The sequence below is a fragment of the Schistocerca serialis genome, chromosome 3, assembly GCF_023864345.2.
Source record: "Schistocerca serialis cubense isolate TAMUIC-IGC-003099 chromosome 3, iqSchSeri2.2, whole genome shotgun sequence".
NCBI lineage: Eukaryota > Metazoa > Arthropoda > Insecta > Orthoptera > Acrididae > Schistocerca > Schistocerca serialis.
In genome coordinates this window covers 1,027,364,488-1,027,383,307 of record NC_064640.1, presented here as the reverse complement: position 1 = coordinate 1,027,383,307, position 18,820 = coordinate 1,027,364,488, and positions in this window count along the sequence as shown.

The following is an 18,820-nucleotide window of genomic DNA, read 5'->3' as shown; positions in this document are numbered from 1 at the left end:
CCGTAATGAAACACACACCAGACGTAATTACAGTTAAAAATCTTTCGATCGCGAAGCACGCACGACCCGCCGTCCTCTCTCCACTGGACCACACAGAACGCCACCGCACATGATCCCAGGAGTCAGGCTGCACCGGTGGCCCCCACAAAGTGACGACGCCGCCGTCAGCTGCAGATCCGTGCGCAGGTGCCAGTTCAGGTCCCACAAGGATGAGGTGGTTGCATCCCTTTCATACATGACGCCTGAGAAATACCTGTCAAAACATGTGTCTACCTAGGTACCGTCGCTTAGCCTTTGCCCCTGTGGTCCAGCGAGATGTTTGCATAGCGGATCACCCTCAGCAAGACGCTTGTATAACGGCTCAACCTCGCAGGCACAGCTCGTGGGAGAGCACACTATGCCAGGGCCGAGCGAGGAGGAGATTTCACAGTGGGCGGCCACCGACGGCAGGCCGTCGGCTTCCAGATGTATGTCTTCAACGCCAGAGAGGCGGAGGCGTCACGAGGGCGGCATCACCCACTGAGACGAACACTACGCTTACGCAAGGGCTACAGCCCACGGGCGGCCGCATGTAGGAGGCAATTTATGCCCCTGAAGTATACAGCAGGTTTCAGGTTCGACAAAAACTGTGGAGAAGCGTTTTCGTTGGCGTTGACGTCAAACGTCTATGTAAACAACAGCCAAATTTTCCTCTCGATGCGCTATAGAAATCTTCTGCAATGCTCCCCAGAATAACACAGGATGCATTCCTCCTAGCGATCCTAATGGTACAGTCCGTCCATTACTTATCAGTCCCTTCCTGGAAATCGTAAAGCGTTGCATAAACAGTTAACGGTCGCTTTTGTTGTTGGTGTAGGAGCTATGCTTGTCTGCATGGAAATTCTTGTCCTAATAGGACCTGTTTACGGAAATAGCCCAGAATAACACAGAATGCATTCTTCCTGATGGTCATAACGAGACATCATGTGTTCCCTTGCTGGAAATCGTGACTTCCTGCTTTCAACATACGTCTCAGAAACGGTAAACGTTCTCACCACTAAAAGCCTTCATCATGTCTGTCACACTCGCGAAAACACCGTTAATTGTAAAAGCACTCTTGTTGTTTGGAAAGAGAGCACTGTCTAAGCACAGATGGGATAATCAGAACAAGTACACAAACAGAATTCGAAGCCCTGTCCTACAGAAGAGAAAAATGGCTGGAATTTTCGGTGTCCTACAGCTACTGGCCTGGTGATGTCCTAATACCACAGTGACGGATGAGTGACGGCATCCCCGCCAAATATGGATGGTCTGCTTCAACTTGTCTTTGAACACTTGCTTTCTCAGAACTTTCCGTAGATACCTTGCTCCCATCTTGTTCGAATCAGTTTGTAGAGGCTCCTGTGCCCTAGCACTTGTGAATGAATGGAGAATTCTAATTGGATCTTACTGAATTTACCCTCCAAATTACTGATGCTGATGGTGTGGAAGCTCTGTCGCGCGGTTCCAGACGGTAGCGCCTAGAACCGCTCGGCCACCCCGGCCGGCTCACGTCTCTAAGGCACGTTTTATATACCTTTCACTGCTAGTGCCACCACCCACCGTTTGTCAGTGGGGGTATTGCACCTTGACGTCGAACATAGCCGATGGCCACATTAATGTGACTGGACCGTGTATCAGTCCAACGTATTTTCGGTTGAAGAATCAAAATATACCTTTGGAAATGCGGTATTCATCAAATATTTAAAATTCATGCACACTGTTGTGCAAAACGCAAGGACGAAAGTTAGTTTTGCATGATGTGTCACTGTCAAATAACATAGCTCAATGAAACAGGGACCATACATAGAAAAAAAACTTCTACAGTATAGAACAGAAGACAAGTGAAAGTTATACGCTATGACCCGAACAAGAATGACAATTTTATTCAGAGATATTAATTATACTGAAGACAACCCGCCAGGTTAGCCGACGGTGCTAATGCGCTGCTTCCTGGACTCAGGTAGGCGCGCCAGGCCTGGATCGAATCTGCCCAGCGGATTAACGACGAAGGCCAGTCTGCCAGCCAGCCTGGATGTGGTTTTTAGGTGGTTTTCCACATCCCCCTAGGTGAATACTGGGCTGGTTTCCACGTCCCACCTCATTTACACGACTCGCAGACACTTGAAAACGTTCACACTATTTCATCGCTTACACTAAACACAGACAGCTGGGGTACGCTAATTCCATCCTTGGGGATAGGAGGTGGCGACAAAATGTGCATCTGACCACCCTCTGACACTTATAGGATATGTGATCAGATGTTCCCGCCTCTCGCGATATGGTATGTCCAGCACTGTCAAACATGAATGAAATTTTCACTCTGCAGTGGAGTGTGCGCTGATATGAAGCTTTCTGGCAGTTTAAAACTGTGTGCTGGACCGAGACTTTCTTTGCCGAACCAGGATTCGAAGCTGGGATCTTCTGCTTCCCTTTTTCAGCAAAACCCAAAGAGGAACAGTAGGGAAATGTATTTATAGTGTAACGTACTTTATAAGGGAAGGAAGGGGAAAGGAGAAACAGTTTAGAACAGAAGACAAGTGAAAGAAATACGCTATGACCCGAACAAGAATGACAATTTTATTCAGCCCAAAGGCAAGGGTCCTAATTGAGACCTGGCTACGGTGCCCCTAAACCCTCCGCACTCGAATGCATAGGGGGGAAGTACATGTGGTAGTTAGGGTGGGGTGGTTGAGACTTCCTTTTATTTATTTAATCCCACTTCAGGTGACATGGGAGGAGACGGTAAAGTATCATGGCGTTGTGATATGTGGGCTGCCTTTTGCGGTGAAAGATGCATTTAACTTTGTGACTTTCGCGAAAGGCGGTGGCAAAAAATACAAATTCATTGAGAAGAGCAGGAGTAGAAGTCATAGGGGGAGGGGAGTGGGGATAACGCCCATGACGCCCCAAGTGGGCGGGGGAGGGGGGCACATGAATACATCACACAGGTAGTTGGCACACAGGGTCCGGTCACTGTGATGTCTCTCCAAGTCGGCGTGGGCATTCTGTAACCTACACGAAAACACGAAAAGCTGAATCCTGATTTGTCGCCATCATCGTAGACTTATAGTAGCTAAGCGTCCAATCTTTTATCCACAGTCTGGCATGTGTTTTGGCAGCCGGGAAGTATATGTCCTCAAAAAAGATGTATGTCTTAGGTTCAACCACAGCTGGAGGAAAGCGGAGAAAGAAGAGCGACCATCTTGAGGCTTAGCTCCCAGACGTCAAGGGCTGATAGGCAGTAGATGTCTTCGTCGAAGTGTTGATAGGCATCACAAAATGGGGTGCCAGCTAAACTAATTGCATATAACTTCGGTCGTGTCGCAACTTTGCTATTGGCAACCATCTTCCTTGTTGCTCTAACATATGTGGTTAGTTTAACTTGATGGATATGGAGCCATAATTTGACCAACAGATCGCAGGGTACTTCTGTTCGATATTTTTGCATGACATGCGACCTAGCAGGGTGAGATAGATGTCTTTGGCCATAGGATAATGTCGGAGATGCGGGATGCATGTAACTAGAGGCCCCAATAAAGCTTGCAATATGGGACAACGAGGTATGAATGAGGCCAACTGGCACTGGTGAAAGGATGGATGCGGCATTAGGAGGTCCACCAAATTGCGTGTAAAGGATGCTCCTGGTCCAGTTCATTGTTTCCACATCGTTGACATGTACAGAGCATCAGCCCTGTGCTGTACGTTGAGCAGACCGAGACCTCCCTCACGTGGTGAGGCCAGGGTAACTGTTTCATACCAGCTCCTAAAAACTGTTCCTGTTGTCAGATGGTAGCCGAAGGCTCCTTGGAAGCAAAGTGCAGTCATGTGTTGTAAGAGTGCAGCTTGTGTTACATGCATGCCGGCCAGAGTGGCCACGCGGTCCAAGGCGCTACAGTCTGGAGCCGAGCGACCGCTACGGTCGCAGGTTCGAATCCTGCCTCGGGCATGGATGTGTGTGATGTCCTTAGGTTAGTTAGGTTTAATTAGTTCTAAGTTCTAGGCGACTGATGACCTCAGAAGTTAAGTCGCATAGTGCTCAGAGCCATTTGAACCATTTGTTACATGCATATTCAGTTTCGAAGCAACATGTCAATCGTGGTAGACCACTTGCTGAAGAGGATCGAGATGGCCAAGTAGGTTGTTGTAGTTCTCGGCGCTAACACTCTGCAACGCGCGCCGAAAATTAGTGTCCGACATACTGCACGTATTGGGAGTGAAGACAATGCCCAGGCACTTGATGCTCTACACCTGTGAGAAGGGCTCTTTTTCGGTATCGGTTCGCAGCATCCTGTTGGCAGCACTGCAGATTTATTGACGTTGATCGAGCTGCCTGCTGCTGTTATGATTGCTTCAGTAGTGTGTCGTGTTTCCGCTCCCGAGCGAATCAAGAGGAGCAGGTCCTCGGCCTGTGCTCCACAACGGAATGCGTGCTGTCGTAACATGACTCCCTTGAGCATACCTTTGAGGTTCCCAATGAGGGGCTCCAGCGCGAAGCCGTATAACAGGGTCAATACCGGATAGCCTTATTAGATGGATCGCTGTTTCGGAACTGGACTCGTTAACTTGTATGTGGGAGCTAGCGCGGTCATAAATTCCATGTATGACGTTGAGGAAGAGGGATGGGAAGCCTATCCGAGCCATCACAGAGAACAGGAAACCTTGATGTACTTTGTCATATGAGCTATCGTCGTCTTCGGTCGTAGGTTACATGATGCACGGAAGATATCTCATGGTCCAGTGAGTCCTGTAGGCGCGTACTCACGAGGTCTCCCTGTAGACGACGTCGGGCCATCGTTACTATTCGCGCCGTAATCTGCTGCCGCACCCTCTGGATGATCAGACTAAGTCTCGGAGGATGGCATAATAGTAGTTAGTTGAGATGTTCATTTTCCATAGCATACGACTGACTACACCAGACTGGTTACGGTTTGAGGAGAATCGTACAGATTTAGCTTCTGTGGCCTAAGAAAGCCAGCAGCCAGATTTTAGTTCAAAATGGTTCAAATGGCTCTGAGCACTATGGGACTCAACTGCTGTGGTCATAAGTCCCCTAGAACTTAGAACTACTTAAACCTAACTAACCTAAGGACATCACACACATCCATGCCCGAGGCAGGATTCGAACCTGCGACCGTAGCGGTCGTTCGGTTCCAGACTGTAGCGCCTTTAACCGCTCGGCTACTCCGGCCGGTCAGATTTTAGTGTCATGTACATCAGATGCCAGTTCCCAGGAGATATAAGTCAACTTTACAAATGGATTGTTTGATATCTGGGGCCACGGGCATTTCCAAACTTCTCTTTCCACGTCTCGCTTAGTGGGAGGTCTTGGACGATCATGTGAAGTTCTTGACAGTTGTTAAATTGGGGTGTCTGATCTTTCTGTTGCAAGATACAGTTCAAGTCGCCTCCAAATGTGCAACTAGCATAACGCCCTAAGAACAATGGGGTAATGTCTTCCAAACAGAAATGGCTCTGAGCACTATGGGACTGAGGTCATCAGTCCCCTAGAACTTAGAACTACTTAAACCTAACTAACCTAAGGACATCACACACATTCGAACTTGCGACCGTAGCGGTCGCGCGGTTCCAGACTGAAGCGCCTAGAAACGCTCGGCCGCCGCGGTCGGCTTCCATACAGTATGTGGCTCTCTCTCTTTTCAGCGGGTGGAACCAGACGGGGCGTAGAGGTTAATGATATGAGTGTTGATAGTGGTGAAGGACATGCCTCACACTGTTTGGAGAATGGTGAGATCCTAATGGGGATCCTTCCACGAACGTATGCAGCCACACCCCTGCCAAGGAGGTCACCGGAGAGGCGTAAGGTTTGTATCTGGCACCATGTGGCAGAGCAGTCATTTGCGCTATATGTAAGAGTGCAATGCCAACGTCAGATTCCCAGATCAACTATCGTAACAGAAATAATTTCGGACTGCCGTGGTTGATATTAATCGTTGAAATCTTGTACGATTGGCGGCGCAGTAAGGGGAGGTTAGGTAATCGAGAGCGAACAAGGAAGTCATAGACCATCTCGTCCAGCCTCCCAGGTTGCAGCTTAGGCATGTTTAGGTCTATGAAGTCGGAAACACTGCTTCCGACAGAGGATCAGAGTCGATTTGGATGTCATCCCTTCATGCGGAAGAGTGTAGTCTCATTTGCTCCGGCGGTATAGAGTGCTTGACTGATGAAGAAGAGTCCAAAGGGATGGACTTTGACTTGTTGTCGGGGTTGGCGGCTGTTCGTTCGCGACAGTCAGTGTTGCATTGGTGACCTCGACTTCAGCTGACTGGTGGTCGTCGTCCATAGGAACTGCAAGCGAGGCGTCATCGTGAGACCAGGAATCCCGACGGCAAAGCGTGCGACGTCTGCGTTTATGGCGCTTGGGTGACCGCTGCCTCCGTGACTGGCCTTCCACGTCGTTCCGGAAAAAAGGCTGTCACTGGTATTATGTTTGATGTAAACTCCATCAGGTCAACGAAGGGTGATCGACTTCCGCAGTCAGTGGTGCCAGTGGTGTCGACACGACCGGTTCTTGCAGTGGAGGCTGTGCAGCGGTGGTTCAATAAGTGCGCCGATGCAGGATCCAGGTGGCAGTGTGAAGCTGCAGGTGCAACCAGAGTCGTCGGTAGGAGACTTGATGGGACGTCGGTTGCTGTGAAGGCGTCACGTCAGAGACCGACTGTTGTGTGATGCGACACTGGAGACATTTTTATCGAACGTGCTCTTCCTTGCCGCATCCTGAACAAATACGTGGTTGGCCTCGCAAATGACGACCGCGCGGCAGCAGCGTACACTATGTGATCAAATGTATCCAGACATCTGGCTGAAAATGATTTACGAGTTCTGGAATTCAGTATGGTGTTGGCCCACTCTTAGCCTTAATGACAGCTTCCACTCTCTCAGGCATACGTTCAATCAGGTTCTGAAACGATTCTTGGGGAATGCCAGCCCATTCTTCACGTAGTGCTGCACTGAGGAGAGGTATCGATCTCGGTTGGTGAGGCCTGATACGACGTCGGCATTCCAAAACATCCCCGAGGTGTTCTATAGGATTCAGGTCAGGACTCTGTGCAGGCCAGTCCTTTAATGAGATGTTATTGTCTTGCGACCAATGCGCCACAGACCGTGCATTATAAACAGCTGATCGATCGTGTTAAAAGATGCTATCGGCATCCCCGAATTGCTGTTCAACAGTGGGAAACAAGAAGGTGCTTAAAACATCAATGTAGGCCTGTGCTGTGATAGTGCCACAGAAAACAACAAGGGGTGCAAGCCCCCTACATGAAAAACACGACCACACCATAACACCACCGCCACAGAATTTTACTGTTGGCACTACACACGCTGGCAGATGACGTTCACCGGGCATTCGCCGTACCCACACCCTGCCATCGGATATTCACATTGTGTAACGTGATCAGCCACTCCACACAACGGTTTTCCACTGTTCACTCGTCCAATATTTAGGCTCATTACACCAAGCGAGGTGTCGTTTCGCATTAACCGGCGTGATGTGTGGCTTATGAGCAGTCGCTCGTCCATGAAATCCAAGTTTTCTCACCTGCCGCCTAACTGTCATAGTACTTGCAGTGGATCCTGATGCAGTTTGGAATTCCTGTGTGATGGTCTGGATATATGTCTGCCTATTACACATTACGACCCTCTTCAACTGTCGGCGGTCTCTGTCAGTCAACAGAAGAGGTTGCTGTAGGCTTTTGTGCTGTACGTGTCCCTTCACGTATCCACTCATCACATCGGAAACAGTGGACTTAGGGATGTTTAGGAGTGTGGAAATCTCGCGTACAGACGTATGACACAAGTGACACCCAATCACCTGACCACGTTCGAAGTCCATGAGTTCCGCGGAGCGCCCCATTCTGTTTTCTCACGACGTATAATGACTACTGAGGTCGCTGATATGGAGTACCAGGAACTAGGTGGCAGCGCAATGCTACTAATATGGAAAACGTATGTGTCTGGGAGTGCGTGGATACTTCTGATCACATAGTGTATCTGGAGGTAGGATGGCACATGACAATGCAGATCTATGGTTATTGGCGGACACCATTGAAAATCGGATATGTTGGAAATTGTGCCCACCGTTCAGCTACATGACCCTGATTGGTGCCATAAGGACGGAAGGCGACCACCTTTTACGCCCATACAATCACGACCCTCTTTATGGGCCGTCAGGACGCCTTGATATTCGGAGGGGACTTCAACTGTAGCCAAGCACCTAAGGATCAGTTACCACATCATTCTCCCTGCGCAGAACTTACGACAATTATAAATAATCTTCAATTGGTTGACTCCTGGGAACATGATTATGGCGATCGTCCCGGATTTACTCACTACACCAGCCATTCCTCCAGCCGCATCAACCGGATTTACATCTCGCGCTCCATAGCTGTGGGGACGAGAGCTGCCGAAGTTTGGCCCACAGTGTTTTCTGACCACGAGGCCTACATCTGCGCGATTACCCTCGGCTGCCAGAAGGTATTGCATAGCCGTGGTCCTTGGAAGTTGAACGTCGCCCACCTAGCCTCTCAGGAATGCCGCCGCCTTATAGAGAACACGTGGGATTATTGTAGCCGCCGGCGTGGCAGCTACCGGTCTACACTGTAGTGGTGGTTACTCTGCGCCAAACCAGCTCTCTGGAAGACCTTGATAGGCTACGCCAGCATGGAAGAGACAAACCATGGACTTTTACTACAGCATCTTAAGGGAACGTATAACACTGCCGTTCTCACCTGCAAGGCAGGTGACGGTGAACCGTGCCAAGTCACAGATCATCAGATTAACACGTTGCCACCTTGGGGGTGCGATCGTCAGAGCGCGCACTCAAGACAGAGTGGCCCAGGAGGAACCGTCGATGCACCACGTCATTGCAGAACGACGGCGCCGACGCAGGATACTGATCCAAGCTATCACGACGGAAGACGGACGGAGCCTTGATTCCCAGCGCGATATAGGAAACGCCCTTCATGCTCACTACACTACGCTGTACTCGGAACACCGACATCCCCCAGAGGTGATCGCCGAGGTCTCTCAACTCAATTATGGCACGATCTCTCCGACAGCGGCGGCGGATTTGACTGCAGATGTAACGAAAGGGGAAATCATTGAAGCAATACAGGTGGGGGCTGCTCATAAGTCCCCCGGACCTGACGGCCTTCCTCTGGAATTTTACCGGACATACAGCACTTGCTGGCACCAGCATGGACTGATATTTGCCGCGATCTTATGTCTCCCACGACACAGATCCCTGGGGCGTTCCTAGAAGGACTGATTGTGCCCATACACAAACCACGAGGTGGATCCAGGATCAGTGATTATCGTCCCTTGACATTACTCAACAGTGACTTGAAGATTTTCACCCGGCTTCTGGCGGCACGCCTAAAGCGATCGGTCCAATGTGTTGTGTCGCAGGACCAGGCATCGTTAGGTGGTGACCATAATATTCGCACTGCACTGTGCCGATAGCGAGATATGATCGCGCTAGCCAAAGCTCACCAACTGCCAGGAGTTTTGGCCTCACTCGACTTTAGCCAGGCCTTTGACAGAGTCGACCACACATTTTTGATGGAGGTACTGCGACACATGGGGTATCCGAACATCATAGTTAAGGTACTGACGCGTTTACTACGCGGCGCGACGTCCAAGGTGTTAGATAACGGCCGTCTCACGCCGCCGATACAGATCCAGCGATCGGTGCGGCAAGGCTGCCCTGTTTCGGCGATATTGTACGCCCTCGTCTTGGAACCACTCCTCTGCGGCCTCCGACAACGCCTGACTGGGATGTCCCTTGGTGGACACACTTTTTGGTGTACTGCCTATGCGGATGATCTGGTACTCCTTCTTAGCAATAATGACGATGTCCGTGCAGCACTGGCGTCGGTGGCGACCTACGGCGCGGCATCGGGGAGCATACTCAGTCTCCACAAATCGCACGCCCTGTCTATAGGCAGAGGTCTACCCGACGAGAGCGTCGCACCGCTACAAACCAGTGACACAATCCGCGTCTTGGCATTGAATTCACATCTGACATGAAGCGTTCAACAACCCTTAACTACAGGCGTTTATTGAATCAGATGAGAGCAGGAATAAGTGACCACCGTCTTACACATATAGACCTCCTGCAACGGACGCGATATGCTAACGTCTATTTGGCGTCACGTATCCCCCACTTTGCACAGATACTCCCGATACCACCTACTCTGGCTCACCGCATGTTGGCGGTTTTGGGATCCTTTGTTAATACGGGCATGTTATTTAAGATTCGTTACGAGTCACTAGCCCTCCCGAGGAGCAGAGGAGGATTAGGCTTTTCTCATGTTCGGAACAGAGGGAAGGCCCTGTTCGTCAGCTGTCACCCGCAACTGTGGCGACGAAGCCCGACGTGCCTCACAAGTCTCTCACTGGAGGCCTTACGACCAACCTCACTCACACCCCCTGTGATGATATCGGACATCACAAAACCTTTCTTCTACATTAGCTAATTCTTCCTTGAATTAAGCTACATCCGCACCGCACTACTACCCACACGCTTGATGATGACGAGGGCGACATATGCTGCCATGCAAATGAACAGGACGCCGAATGTGATTGAAAGCAAACACCCCACTACTGCATGGTACGCAACTGTTAACGGGAAACAGTTGTGCCAGTCCCGCCTACATCACATCCACCTCGCTGATTCACCCTTGTGTGCCACGTGCCAAGTGACTGACACGGATGAACATCGTTTCGAATGCGGGTAGGCAAAGGACGTTTGGTATTTGGTGCGCCAGACATTGGATTTTCTCACACGCACGACTCACGACAGGATAATTACCCGATCACTTCTTTTCCCCGATGAGATGTATTTCCCAAGAGCAAAAACGAAGTCTGTGACGTGGATTAGCGGCCACGCTGCTCACTACCTACTCGATAATGGCGAAAAGACAGTATCCGATTTTTGGTATTACCTCAACGAACGCCATTGTGCAATCGTCAAGAACCTTAAACACAGGCAATATTTTTCTAATTTTCTTTGGAGCGCATTCCATAATCCGCCTCGGAGCTGGATTATCGATGACATGAGAAGGTAACCATAGCACCTCTTTCCAGTTCCCTTTTTTATGAGATTGAACAAACAACGGAAACAACACAGCAACGAGACGACAGTCATCGAAAAATTCGCAGCTGGCTATAGTACAGAGCATCCTTATGTCGTAATGGGACGACTTCCTATTATTCTGTTTATGTAGACGAAGAGGAACGGATTTCCTTTATCCATTTGTATTTTTAAAAAAAGCGGTAGCATGGATTGTTTCTCTTCACATTGTCTGTGGATCGAGAGCAGCTGGCGTAAAATATTTTTATAGCCTCTTCTGTCTGATGCTGAAAACGTGAATGTAATGGTAGCGCAGATTCAATCTATTTCGCTTGCTGACACACCGATATCAAAATTGTATCCAGAAACAATTTTGCGGCAGATTTCCTGCAGACTGTCCTCCTCTGGACGCCGTATGCGGCAAAGCTCCGGGATCCAATTGCTGGCTACCGGCAGCGGCCGTGGCGACAGCAGTGACGCTTCACTCCCCCGTTCTTTATCGAAAGAGCCTGCTACCGCTCATCGCTTTTGATAATTTAAAACGCTTTATTATTAAATGTTGCTCCACAGAAAATTTCTACAATTTCCATTCACGCTCGAAAGCAACGGAGACAGACACCCTGATCAGTAGGCAAAAATGGTTCAAATGGCTCTGAGCTCTATGGGACTTGACTTCTGTGGTCATCAGCCCCCTAGAACTTAGAACTACTTAAACCAAACTAACCTAAGGACATCACACACATCCCTGCCCGAGGCAGGATTCGAACATGCGATCGTAGCTGTCGCGCGGATCCAGACTGAAGCGCCTAGAACCGCTCCTCCACTCTGGCCATCTGATTAGTAGGTGGGTACTATATTACATTAATCGGCAAGAGCTGAGCAAGACCTGAAATTAATTTCATAGACTGAGACAAAATTAAACCACCTCACTACATTATATGAATTTATAAATGCTTCATACCTCGTTTATTTTCCTTTCAGAGTCAATTATATGTGCAACTTTTGGCCAATATTCGGATGTTTTCGTCAAGCCAGAGTGAGCGTCAGTGGTGTAAAGTGTATTACAGTTCTTGTTTCATTCCTTATGGTAAGTCTATGTGATAAACTGTGTGAATACCATGGAATGCATGCTACAGTAGCAGTGCAGGAACACTGCACATTTGGAATTCCATGTATGGATTCATGAAGTATTTAACGTTGATCGGAAGTGATAGTTAAAGTCATCAGATTTAAACCAGAAAAATTTATCGTTTTGGAGGTTTCAGGGAACGAAAAGGAATTGCTAACTCCGGTGTCGGAAAACGTCTACAGTTAAATGCTATTGCAAAAATTTAGAAGAGAGGAGCTATATTAATCAACATGTGCACTTCATAAACAACCTCCTGACATGTTAGACCTATATGACGAACAAAGCTCAAATTCGTATCGTTGATAGTCGGTTTGAATCTTTTCAGGAACTATTTTACAGTGAAGCACCTTGGCATTTGCAAAGCAGACATCCATGACATTAACATAATTTATTAAGTAGAAATTGCACGAAGATTGATGTTTGAAGGTATTCTTCAGATTTCGTATAAGGAATTTTTACTAGCACTTTGCAACTCCATTAATTAAAATGGAAAATAAAAGGTTGTATTCAGCGGCTTTCACCGAGATTGGAACTGCAATCTCATATAGCACTAGCATCACGATGCATAAGGGAACCACTTTTCTTTTTTGGCTTTCGTGGGCAAGTGCTCTACCAACTTTTTTTTTTTTTTGATAAAAATAAAAACGCGGTTCCTCCGCTTTATGGTCCAACAACGCGACCACTATTTTTTTTTTTGTCCACGTTAACATAATCCAGTCATAACTGGCGCCAACAGGTAGGGGCCAGTTGTCTTCTCAGTGTGCAATATGCCAATATATTTGAACCGCGCAGTACTGTCTCTAGTCGTTCTGCTGCAGGAGTCTTCTCATTTCTGGAACACCCCAGCTGTGAGGCGGATTGTGAAAAGCACTTCCTAAAAAATTAGAAAAGTAAATCCTGTATTTCGTATGACTCCGTATGAGCTCGTGTTGTTCTTGTAAATACAACCAGTAATCCATCACGGACTTAATATCGTACGAATACAAATATTTCGTCACATGTCCAGCGACCCAATTGACCGCATGCGTCTTTTGTTTGGGAAAAAAGGTCTGGTCCGGTAGACAAAGTACATCCTATGTGATTTCTGTGTAGTTAGTGCGCCGAAGGAAGGCCAGTACTCGACGCGTGAGCATCCAGACGTCCCTCGCTGCGCCACACACTACACTATGTTCTTCCGTTGCTAACAGTCCACAGTTTGTGCAAAGTGGAGAATCGACCATATGAATTGTATGTAATCGACTCCTGGTCACAAGTTTACGGTTTGTAAGAATATACCACATCGATCTCGCTGCTGTTGACTGTAATGGAGTATGCACTGCACATGAAATGTGGTTCCAAGTTCTCTATGGATATTTGAATTCCATTATGTTGCGGCCATGGTGATCCATAAAGCACCTATAGATCTCCCGAGTCGCGGGCATTCTCGTCGAAGGTACTTTCAGACGAACATAACTATAATCAACAAGAAATGAGGCAATGTGTTCAAGAGAAGGCGAAATGTTGCCCGCCGCTGTCGGTGGTTCGTACGAGGGCGGAACAAGTACTTCTATCAGAGCTGATGTTATGGTATGCTTTCGTTGTTGCCAATTTCGTATCATCGCTCGCATGTAAAGCGCCAAAGCTTTGTTTCTCACGTTTATTTATTTATTTATTTATTGTTCCGTGGGACCAAATTAAGGAGAAGTCTCCATGGTCATGGAACGAGTCAATACATGAAATTATAACACGATATTAGAAACAGATAAAATGAAATATAAAAAAACATATTCAGGTGACAAGTCGAAAGTTTAAATGAAGAAAATCAACAATGTAACACTAGAATTTGCTTAATTTTTTAGCTCTTCCAGGAGCTCCTCGACAGAATAGAAGGAGTGAGCCATGAGGAAACTCTTCAGTTTGGACTTAAAAGTGTTTGGGCTACTGCTAAGATTTTTGAGTTCTTGTGGTAGCTTACTGAAAATGAATGCAGCAGAATACTGCACTCCTTTCTGCACAAGAGTCAAGGAAGTGCATTCTACATGCAGATTTGATTTCTGCCTAGTATTAACTGAGTGAAAGCTGCTAACTCTCGGGAATAGGCTAATATTGCTAACAACAAACGACATTAAAGAAAATATATACTGTGAGGGCAATGTCAGAATTCCCAGATTTTTGAATAGGGGTCGACAAGAGGTTCTCGAACTTACACCACATATAGCTCGAACAGCCCGTTTTTGAGCCAAAAATACCCTTTTTTGAATCAGAAGAATTACCCCATAAAATAATCCCATACGACATAAGCGTATGAAAATATGCGAAGTAGACTACTTTTCGTGTTGAAGTGTCACTTATTTCAGATACTGTTCTAATGGTAAATAAAGCAACATTTAGCTTCTGAACAAGATCCTGGACATGGGCTTTCCACAACAGCTTACTATCTATCCGAACGCCTAGGAACTTGAACTGTTCCGTCTCGCTTATAATATGCCTATTCTGTCTGATCAAAATATCGGTTCTTGTTGAATTGTGAGTTAGAAACTGTAAAAACTGAGTCTTACTGTGATTTAGCATCAAATTATTTCCCACAAGCCACGAACTTATTTCATGAACTACATTATTTGTTACTGTTTCAATATTACACACAAGATCCTTCACTATCAAGCTGGTGTCATCAGCAAACAGAAATATTTTTGAATCACGTGTAATACCTGTAATATCATTGAGGCCACCGTTTCGGAACTATAGGGTTAACGTGTCATATTTGATATTAAATAACATCCTAGTATTAACATAATAACCAAAGGCAGCCATGAGGCGGTCTGCAATACCCTTCGGTATTGGTAGGATCTGCGCTAAATGGGGCAGTCGTGACGCTATGTGAACGTTGGTGTATGCCACCCGTTGGATCACGTCAAAGGCTCTCAGTGAGGTGTTGCGTATCGTCAGACGAACATTCTGCAGAAGCCGCCGAGAACTCGCCGCCGCTGACCGCCGTAGTGAACGGGTAAATGTGATTCCCAGACATCTCAGCGATTCCACCGTCTGAAACGGTCCCGGTACGTCTTCCAGACCCCGTCCAATGTGCATAATTTTGGATTTCGTCATGTTAACGACACTGGCTGCCGCCGTCCCGTAAGAGTCTAGATGTTCAACAGCCTGACGCACTTCATGTCCTGATCTGACGAGAAGGATCAGGTCGTCCGCATATGCGCGACAAACGAAAGAGTTCTCATTAAGCACTATCCCAGTAAGTGAGCGCCTCATAACACACATCAGCGGCTCAAGTGCTATCGCAAACAGCATCATGGAGAATGGGCACCCTTATCGGACTGAGCTGTTAATGGGAATCGAGCCAGCTTCCCGACCGTTTACAATCACCTTCGATGTAGCCCCTCGTATTAGCCTCATAACGACGGAGATGAAAACAGATGGAACCGCCATTCGGCTCATGACTGACGCCAAGAAGTCATGGCTTATCCTGTCGAACGCACGATCGAAGTCCACAGATATCATCGCTGCCCGCATTCTACACGTTTCCGCAAGGGCGATAACGTCACGGTATTCCACGGAGGAAATGTTGCTTCGCACCCTAGGCAAGTCTGATCAGGGGATATTGTCCTGGATATCGCCAGTTTGAGAGGAGATCCTAGTAGTCGTGCAAAGATTTTATAGTCGGTGTTTAGCATAGTGAGAGGCCGATATTGATTACCACTACGACTCCCCACCATCTTCGGGATGGGAAGAAGAAAGCCCGTAACAAAATCCGACGGTAGGCGCATGTCCGGACGCATCGCCTCATTGTACACCGACACCATGGCATCATCATGTCCACGAATTCTCGATAAAACTCTAACGTAATCCCACCTGGCCCTGGTGATTTATGGGCCGCTCCTTCTGTGAGTGCCCCCTTTATATCGGCTTCTGTGAGTGGCTCCATAAGTGCTGCCTTATCCGTCTCTGTCAATGTCATTTGCAGATGTTGCAGTTACCAATGCTTGGCGGTAACGTTTATGTTCCCGCGACACATGGTGCATCGAGGTACGTTCCCCAGTGATGGTATCGAGACATCTTGCCCGTATTGGGATCCCACACAGTCGTCGTCGCGTGATCGATAGGATTTGTGCCTTGACACGATGAACTTCTGCATGATGTTCTGCAGATGGCACCTGGAATGACAGCTCGCGAAGCATGATATAATGTATTAGAGCTCTTCTTATTGCCAGCTTAGTACACTCGAGCCACCATTGAAGCACGGAGGTATATGTTGGTAGACAGCGTTGACATGTGGCCCATACCTCCTCGACTCTTTGACGACATTCGGGGTCCGCCAAAAGTGACGAATTGAGCTTCCATGTCCCTCGGCTTCTCCACACACTTTGCCTAGAGAGTGATGTGGTACAAATGGAAGCCAGATGATCAGTAAATGCCGCAGGCCATCGCTCCGCGTCGACCACCTTATCCCGTAGGCTAACCGAGACATATATTCGATCAAGTCTTCTCGCCGAGTGACTGTTAAAAAAAGTATATCCCTCGTGGTTGCTATGAATCTTGTCCCAGGTGTCGCTTAACTCCAGGTCCTGGCATAGCACATGCAATTCACGACAGGTATTGTAATGTGGAGTCTGGCCTTTTTGGGCTAAAACACAATTGAAGTCACCACCTATAATGAAACGATCGAATCTGCCGGTAAAAAAGGGCACAATCTCTTCTGAATAATATCTCGCACGCGCCCGTCTGTTGTCTATGCCGGAAGGGTCATAAACATTGATAATACGAATTCCATTAACAGTTATTGCCAGTCCTCGTGCCGAAGGCAGATAAGCCAGGTTGCGAACCGGAATCCCGTCCCGGACCAATATCGCCGTTCCTCTGTCGTTGTTCGAGTGAGGCGAGGTGTAGGAGATGTATCCATGTACTTCCTTGAACTCAGGAATGTAAATTTCCTGCACCATCAGTATATCCACATCCGACGCGTATATCATGTCCCTAAACAACTGCTATTTCATGGGCGATCTAATGGCATTGACGATCACTATCCCTATTCTGTATGCCTGGGTTCGAGTAGCTGTCATCTCCACATGATGTTAAAATGACGAAAGTTCACCGTATCGATAGTCCCTTTGCACATCCGCAGAGGGTCGCCCGACGGACGTGTCCCTGCGACATTAGGTTTCTTGAGATGCGGACAGATGCGAGTCCCCACCAATAGAATGGTCCGCATCGGTGATTTCGTTGTCCTGCTCATCCCAGCTGATATTATTAGGGTGCTCCAAATTGCCCTGTGCTGCATTGATGTGTGGCATCTGTGGATCTTTCGCAGCTTTAGACTCCGCCGCAGAAGGGGTGTCGGGCCCCTGAGCGGATGCATCGTCTGAACGACATGACAACTTTTCACTGTCCGAATTCATATGGTCAGCGACATTCGAAGCTTGTGGTTCCAAGTCAGACAGGTCAATAGTGTTAGACTCATCTGGGTTCCCAAGAAGAGAAGGGAGCGTCTCCGCAGAGTTTAGTCGGCGCTTCTTGCGGCCGTTTGGCCAGCGTTGTTTGCGGGCCCCAAAGCCCGGCTGCTGGTGTTGGCGAATCTTGTATCTCCTGCTGTCTCGCCGCCTGGTGAGCTAACGACACACTGGCAGCAACAGGTGGACTATAGTCATTGCGATGTTGCCTGAGAATCAAAACGCAACCTTAAACACACAAACAGGTGTTACTTATGTGAAGAACGCCGTTCTTGGAGTCCAGAAATTAAATATACTTTCTAAGTGTCTCATCTTACAGTGGATTATATCGTATGAGTCTTCGGTGTCGAAAACGAATGTGAAGTGAATTTAGCGAGGTAATGCCGGGATGCACCCGTAAGTAAATGCACTATCACAGTGTTGACAAATACTTGCTACGACGCTGCCAATTCTCGACTCTCTTACGAGGCAGCTCATTAGCGAAATGCTTGTCCTGACGTCGCCTTGTGGGCTATGTATACATTTGAAGCATTCAATTATCATTAATCCAGAATGATACAAGTTTCAGTTTCCGGCGTGGAAGAAGGCTGTTCAGGGAAAGCATAACGGATGATTCAGTGTTTCTCATTCAGCATAATGCATGTGAGATAATTTTCCGTAACGTTTATAATCATCTCAAAACACAAATGAAGTAAAAGTACATCGGAAGCTTATTTGAATTGAATATAATGAAAGAATATAATGTAAGAAGAACGCTTTGCACCTCGATGTCGAATGTGTCCACGTGCAATCTTTTGCATCATACATATAGAATATCATGATTACCACGAGGATGAAGAAATATGTTGGTGGGGATGGAAACAAGAAGAGGCAGTCAACAAATATTCGATTCCGTATGGCATTCATTTCATCTGAGATGTAAGAAGAGGATTCAATGGTTCAAATGGCTCTGAGCACCATGGGACTTAACATCTGAGGTCATCAGTCCCCTAGACTTAGAACTACTTAAACCTAACTAACCTAAGGACATCACACACATCCATGCCCGAGGCAGGATTAGAACCTGCGACCGTGGCGGTCTGAGGTCATCAGTCCCCTAGACTTAGAACTACTTAAACCTAACTAACCTAAGGACATCAC